Genomic DNA, 7,946 nt, shown 5'->3' on the forward strand with positions numbered 1-7,946 from the left:
ATAAGACAGCAACCCCCCCTCCTCTCCTGCTCACCCTGGCCTCACTGATAAAACTGTAGTTAGGAGGGGTCGTCTCGATGAGAACAGCTCCACTGTTACTTTGGTCCAACCAAGTTTCAGTTAAAAACATAAAATCAAGGCTGTGCTCAGTGATTAAATCATTAATTAAAATTATTTTCCCAGCTAAAGATCTAACGTTTAATAAAGCCAACTTAAGTGTTTTAGAGGTATTACTTGTCCCCTCGTGTTTGGGAGCAGTCTGTGGCACACAAGGTATGTTTACTATGTTTAAAGATCTTTTAGAGTGCATCTCTCTGTGTTTTGACCAGGCCACATGTCTCCTTCTGTCACTTAAAAGTACAGAGATTTTAAAACCTTCTAGTAAACAGGGTCCCAGCTTCTCCTGGGAAAAGTCACCACTGCCATAATCCTCACAGCCCGGACCCTTCACACATCACACATCAGACTGCGGAGACAGAGCATGAAGATGGTAAGGAGGAACTAAGGGGGGCGAGGCTGGGCGACCATGGCCTGCAATGACTTTGCCAAATTCTTCACAGAAAAAATCCAAAAAATTAGACAAGCTATTGGTACATCAACAGCAGATCCAGGATATGTACTGTGTCCACCAAAAAACTGTTTAAATACCATGAAACAGTTTAAACCTATTAACAGCAAAGACCTGGAGGACATCTTAGGTCAACTGAACTCCTCCTCCTGCTGTTTAGATGTCCTTCCAACAAGTTTTTTCAAAAAGGTCTCAAAGACTTTAGAGTCAGACATGTTACAGATCGTCAACTTTTCTTTATTATCAGGTGTGTTTCCAGAATCACTAAAAACTGCTGTAATTAAACCTATACTGAAAAAGGACAATCTTGACAAGACACAAATGAACAACTACAGGCCGATCTCAAATCTCCCATTTTTAAGTAAGATCATTGAAAAAGCAGTTTCTCAACAGCTCAATTACTTAAAACAGAATAATTGCTACGATGCCTTCCAGTCAGGTTTTAGACAGAACCACAGCACTGAAACCGCTCTGACCAAAGTGTTTAATGACATATGTCTGAATACAGACAGTGGAAAAATGTCAGTCTTAGTTTTACTGGATCTCAGTGCAGCATTTGATACAGTTGACCACAACATATTACTCAAACGACTGGAGAACTGGACAGGTCTTTCAGGAACTGTACTAAACTGGTTCAAAACATACTTAGAAAACAGGAAATACTTTGTATCAATAGGTAACTTCACATCTGAGCAGACAAGTATCACATGTGGAGTTCCCCAAGGTTCTATCTTGGGACCCCTTCTGTTTAACATTTACATGCTCCCACTGGCACAGATTATAAACAACAACAAAATAAACTATCACAGCTATGCAGATGACACACAAATATATATCACAATGTCACCAGGAGACCAAGGCCCTGTGCAGGCTCTTGGTAAATGCATTGAGGGGCGACTGTGGCTCAGGGGGTTGGGAAGCGTATCTGTAACCGGAAGGTCGCCGGTTTGATCCCCGGGCTCTCTGTCCTGGTCGTCGTGTCCTTGGGCAAGACACTTTACCCTACTTGCCTACTGGTGTTGGCCAGAGGGGCCGATGGCGCGATATGGCAGCCTCGCTTCTGTCAGTCTGCCCCAGGGCAGCTGTGGCTACAACCGTAGCTTGCCTCCACCAGTGTGTGAATGTGAGAGTGAATGAATAGTGGCATTGTAAAGCGCTTTGGGTGCCTTGAAAAGCGCTATATAAATCCAATCCATTATTGAGGAAATCAATGACTGGTTGTGCCACAATTTTCTCCAGCTAAACAAAAACAAAACTGAGGTAATAGTCTTTGGCGCCAAAGAAAAACGATTACAGGTCACCAGAGAACTTCAATCTATACATCTAAAAACCACAAACCAGGCGAGAAATTTGGGTGTAGTGATGGATGCAGACCTAAACTTAGAAAAACACATTAAGACAATAACAAAGTCAGCATACTATCACCTCAAGAATATTTCAAGGATAAAAGATCTGATGTCTCAACAGGACCTGGAAAAACTAGTCCATGCATTCATCTTTAGTAGGCTTGATTACTGTAACAGCATCTTTACAGGTCTACCTAAAAAATCAGTCAGACAACTACAGCTCATTCAGAACTCTGCTGCTCGAGTCCTCACTAAGAGCAAAAAAGTGGACCACATCAGTCCAGCTCTGAGGTCTTTACACTGGCTGCCTGTCCGTCAGAGGATAGACTTTAAAGTTCTGATGCTGGTCTATAAAGCTCTGAATGGTTTAGGACCAAAATACATCAATGACCTCCTGACCCAGTATGAACCTTCCAGATCCCTCAGGTCATCTGGATCCGGTCTTTTATCAGTTCCCAGAGTCAGAACCAGACACGGAGAAGCTGCATTCAGCTTTTATGCTCCTTATATCTGGAACAAACTCCCAGAAAGCCTCAGATCAGCTGAAACACTCAGTTTATTTAAATCCAGGTTGAAGACTCACCTGTTCTCAGCTGCATTTGAATAAAGCACCAAATCCACACTTTTAAGCTTAAATTTCAAAACTTACATTTAACTACTGATTTTATCTACTGTTCTGATTTTATCTGTTTTGATTTTATATACTGTTTTGTTTGTTTGTTTGTTTGTTAATTAGTTAGTTAGTTTATTTGCTTGTTTTAATCAATTTTAAATCATGCTTTTTATTTGTTTTTGTTTCTAATGTCTCTGTAAAGCACTTTGAATCACCTTGTTGTTGAATTGTGCTATACAAATAAACTTGCCTTGCCTTTGTCGGGTCCCTCACCCAGGACCAATTTGCCATGGGAGACCCTACCAGGGGGCAAAAGCCCCCAGACAACATAGCCCCTGGGATCCCTGGGACACACAAACCCCTCCACCACGATAAGGTGGCGATTCAAGGAGGGGATAAAAAGTGTTTGTATCTGTAATAATCAGAAAAATGCATCATTTGTGGCCTACAGCATTTAAACACTGAACCAGCTAATGTGTGTCATATTGTGTAATGTGGTGGGACTGGTGGAAAACTTCAGTGAAGAGTAGCTGACCTCTGGCTCTGATGAAAACTCAGAACACACACACACACACACAAGTAATTGTAAGAAGACAGGCCTAAAGTCACAGTCTGGCTTTGCTGCTGGGCATAAGAAATACATACGAATTTCAACTTTATTTATTTCTCTATAAAGATTATAAAGATAAGTAGTTTATGTCATTGTTGGTAAGATTTTTAATGATAAACCTGTGTGCAAAACAAATAAAGGAACATTAACAGTTTAAGTAGCTCCTGTCTTAAACATTTATTTATGTGTTTTGTTCTCTTCCACCCAGAGAGCTGACTGACAGGAGGAATGTCAGGATGGGTGTGTACTAATGGAAAATGTAAAGAGGAACGCGGAAACTTTCATCATCTCTGAAACACAAACACAGTAAACGTATCTGTTTGACTGGCATGCAGTTCAACAGCTTATTAGTGAGTTTGTTTCTCAGAAGCATCTCAGGGTGACGTCACATGATTTGGATTTCCTCAGCCAACGCTACCTATCAACCTATCCCAACTTTGATGTGTGAAAAGCAGGATACATCCTGGATAGGTCACAGGTCTGTTACAGGGTCAGCACACGTACACAGATATGCAGCCACTTTAGGAGTAACATGTGTGTCTTTGGACTGTAGGAGGAAGCTGGAGTGTCCAGAGAGAATTGTCAGGGAAAACATGACAACTCCACACTAAGTGTTAAATATAATGTCCAAGCCTAAATTCAGTGTTTAAATGTGAATGGGATTTGTTATTACATAAACATACAACAATTAGCAGTAACTCACATTTTATCTTTTTTATTTTATACAAGAAATGCATAATAACTGTAAGTTAAAAATCATATTTATAAAAACGAGAAAGGACCATTTTATCTCTTCAACAATTGCTTTTTAATTTTAGTGAACATGTTTTGTAACCAAGGCAGCACTGTGGTTAGCACTGTTGCTGCACAGCAAGAAGGTCCTGAGTTCAATTCCAACATCAGGCCGGGGTCTTTCTGTGTGGAGGTTGCATGTTTGCCGATGGGTCAGTGAGATGTCGTCTTTCTCACCCGATGACACGGTCATGGCTGAAAACTCACTGATTCTGATCCGTCGGCGGGTCCGCGCTTTGTGTTTACGCTCTTCTTGTGATTATGAAGCTGCAGGTTTGATCTCTCTCCAAACAATATTGACTGAACCAACAGCAAAAGAAGATCCAAACTACACTTCACATAAACATCGTCATGAATTCCCTTAGTTTCGCTGTTTTGCTTCCACCACGGTAAAAATCACTTCATGCACAGCTTTCTCTCTCTCTCTCTCTCTCTCTCTCTCTGTGTATACTCCAAGAACAGTTTCCCGTCTAAAAATCTGTTTTTTGCATTATTCACTTGCTTGTTACGCACAAGTTGTTTACAGCTCTGTCAGACACTGTTTTTTTTCCTTTTACTCTAATAAGCCTGTTTGAGCTTTCAGCTTTCTTTTTTTTCTTCTTCTTTTTTTTAAAGAAATATGATGCTCATCACACCAACACAGATTCACTTGCTCACCAAGTGGTTCAAGAGAAGGCCGGTACATCTCTGATGCCTATAGATTAAGCAGCAGGTAGGAAAAATTAAGCTACAAAAAGAGATTTAAATACTTGTTGCTATTTACAGTGAAACAAAAAAAAAAAATCCAAAACATTTCCACTAACCAGGTAATCTAAATGTTTACAGCTCAAAAGCTTTATGTGCATCTCCTGAAGTGGAGTAAAGTTTTAACAATGGCAATAAAAAAAACTGGGGGAAAAGGAACACAAGTTCAGAAAGTGGCTCACCTTTTCACTAATCCCCTTAAATTTGGGTCATAATAAATTTCAGTCAAGTAAATAATTGTTATTCTTATCATGTTTAAAAATTTTGTTCAGTAATATTCATGCACACACAGCACAAAATCCCACACTTTAAGTTTTACTTCCTTATGTCAGTTCGTTTCTGGGTCATGGATTTTATTTTCCTCACCTGTGGGGTTTTATTCAAAGGAGCTTGCAAAGAAAAGCGTCTGGACTTCTTTAAGTTGCTTGAAGACGTTTCACCTCTCATCCGAGAAGCTTCTTCAGTTCTAAGGTCAAATGGTGGAGAGTCCCAGATATAAACCTAGTGGGAGTTTCCCCCCACGGAGGGACAAAAGGACCCCCTGATGATCCTCTAATCGCCTGAGCCAAGGTGTGAAACTGGGTGTGGGTCCCAATAGGGCTTTGGAGCGTGATGTCACGGGGGGGAGAAAAAACTCATTGTAGAATAAATTTTCCACCCTGATGTCAAACCGTCTTGAACAACATTTATAAAAGACCTAAAAGAAACAATCTTAATAACTGATTTTAGTGTTGGATTTGTCATACCCTTTTGAAATGTCAAAAATATTAGTAATAATATTAACTAAAAATTTTATAGAATAGAAGTTTGAATCTGTGATCTTTCAAAGCTTTTTGTTCTTCAGCTGGCCAGAGTCTCTCTTTTAAGAATGTTCCAGATTGTTGAATTGGCCACTCCAAAAGCCTCTGGTATCAACCTGATAGGTTTATTTTGGTTTTTCAGCATAATGGTCTCCCCCCAAACTCTTTAAGTCACATATTTAAAGAGTGAGAAGCTGCAAAATATAATTTCAACACTTTTAATCAACTTCACATATTACGTCTGCTTCATGTCAGGAAACAGTAAGAGAACATGTGTCACCTGGCCAGGAAATTGTGTATGAGCTCATTCTCAAATTACTTTTGACCTTCTGGAAAAAAGAAAGCATGTGTGTAATTAGTAAACCTCACAAAGTAAAGCTGAATGCCTGCATGTCAATCACTTCTTGATTGTTTCGGTTAGTACAGAGGCAAAACTACAAAAGCTGCATCTTTTTCGTGCAAGATATCGAGTTAAATCAGGTACGTGCACGGTGGAAGTACAATGAATAAAGAAACCCAAGCACTGCTGGCTCTGTTTCACTTACCTCACTCTAATAAGCCTGTTTGAGCTTTCAGCTTTCTTTTTTTTCTTCTTCTTTTTTTTAAAGAAATATGATGCTCATCACACCAACACAGATTCACTTGCTCACCAAGTGGTTCAAGAGAAGGCCGGTACATCTCTGATGCCTATAGATTAAGCAGCAGGTAGGAAAAATTAAGCTACAAAAAGAGATTTAAATACTTGTTGCTATTTACAGTGAAACAAAAAAAAAAATCCAAAACATTTCCACTAACCAGGTAATCTAAATGTTTACAGCTCAAAAGCTTTATGTGCATCTCCTGAAGTGGAGTAAAGTTTTAACAATGGCAATAAAAAAAACTGGGGGAAAAGGAACACAAGTTCAGAAAGTGGCTCACCTTTTCACTAATCCCCTTAAATTTGGGTCATAATAAATTTCAGTCAAGTAAATAATTGTTATTCTTATCATGTTTAAAAATTTTGTTCAGTAATATTCATGCACACACAGCACAAAATCCCACACTTTAAGTTTTACTTCCTTATGTCAGTTCGTTTCTGGGTCATGGATTTTATTTTCCTCACCTGTGGGGTTTTATTCAAAGGAGCTTGCAAAGAAAAGCGTCTGGACTTCTTTAAGTTGCTTGAAGACGTTTCACCTCTCATCCGAGAAGCTTCTTCAGTTCTAAGGTCAAATGGTGGAGAGTCCCAGATATAAACCTAGTGGGAGTTTCCCCCCACGGAGGGACAAAAGGACCCCCTGATGATCCTCTAATCGCCTGAGCCAAGGTGTGAAACTGGGTGTGGGTCCCAATAGGGCTTTGGAGCGTGATGTCACGGGGGTGGGCGTGGAAAGGATTTTGGCCCGATCCGCCATTTTGGGGGTCTAGCGCAAGTGAAAAGGGAGCACACACAACAGCCACGGTTCGTATTTGCTGTGTGGTCGGCTGCAATGTTCGATCGCATGACCGGCAAGAGAATAAGGTTGAAAATGGTTTATCTTTTCATTCTTTCCCAACCTGGAAGCAGCTCGTGTATCGATGTTAGCAAACGAAGGCGTCCAGCCTGGATAGCAGCTGTGAGACGAGCTGACGTGCAGTTCTCTTCCATCTCCAAATATCTGTTGGTGCTCCAGACATTTTCATTCCGGTAAGTTCTATATGTTCATATCACTCTTTATAGCCTATTAGTTTCATTTTCGATGCGCTCTGAGCTCATAGCAAATTAGAACAAACATCCTACTGAGTGATTTTGCAGAACTACCTTCTATTTATAGAGTTGCTAATTATTTGCCATTATTGCAGCAAACCAGCCGATGAAATGGATGAAACATCATGACTGGGTTCCAGCGCTACACAAGGGACCTGCTTCAAACAAACCACCATGCCAATCAGATTACTTCTTCCATGTGAGGGTGAAGAGGTGACCCTTCTGGATAAGATGGTGAAGGTTTGCTGCGTTTAGTGAACAGTGTGGTAGTAAAACCAGGGAAAAATGAAACCTGCTCCTGTTAAATGTTCTTAAGTCTTGTGCTGTTATTTTTTCAAAAGATACAGTAAATAAAGTAACGTTAGTAGTGGGTGATATCATGTAAACACTCATGATTTGGTGTAAACATTTTGTCATTTGTAAACTGTAAATGATATGGATTTTACACTGTTACTGATGTGATGCTCTATAAAGTGGTTTTAATTTTAAAAAAAAGGCAAAATTATTTTGTTTCTTTATTCAACTTTTGAACAGTGGGACTCAGTCAGTACATATTCAGTAAATGCAAATTATTTACACAGCAGTGCACTACAGGCATAAATCTAGACCCCTAGATAAAACATGGCATTATAGCAGTAACAACTCCTCCACAGTAGCAGGTGGGATTTTTCTGTTTTGGGGACGGCTCCTTTTACCGGTCACTACAGATGGTCTGTTTATGTTTTGATCAAGAGCCTTTTTTTGGGC

General features: G+C 39.9%; 1 long non-coding RNA gene across 1 annotated transcript; it reads left to right on the top strand.

Annotated features, from left to right (window-relative positions):
- The first annotated feature begins 4,491 nt into the window (after positions 1-4,491).
- Positions 4,492-7,665, top strand: LOC309698548. The gene is made up of 3 exons (XR_014274126.1): positions 4,492-6,914; positions 7,020-7,139; positions 7,295-7,665. It is a non-coding gene; the product is annotated as an uncharacterized lncRNA (long non-coding RNA).
- Positions 7,666-7,946: the final 281 nt, after the last annotated feature.

This window comes from Aulonocara stuartgranti (assembly GCF_965226115.1).
Source record: "Aulonocara stuartgranti genome assembly, chromosome: 22".
In the NCBI taxonomy this organism is placed as follows: domain Eukaryota; kingdom Metazoa; phylum Chordata; class Actinopteri; order Cichliformes; family Cichlidae; genus Aulonocara; species Aulonocara stuartgranti.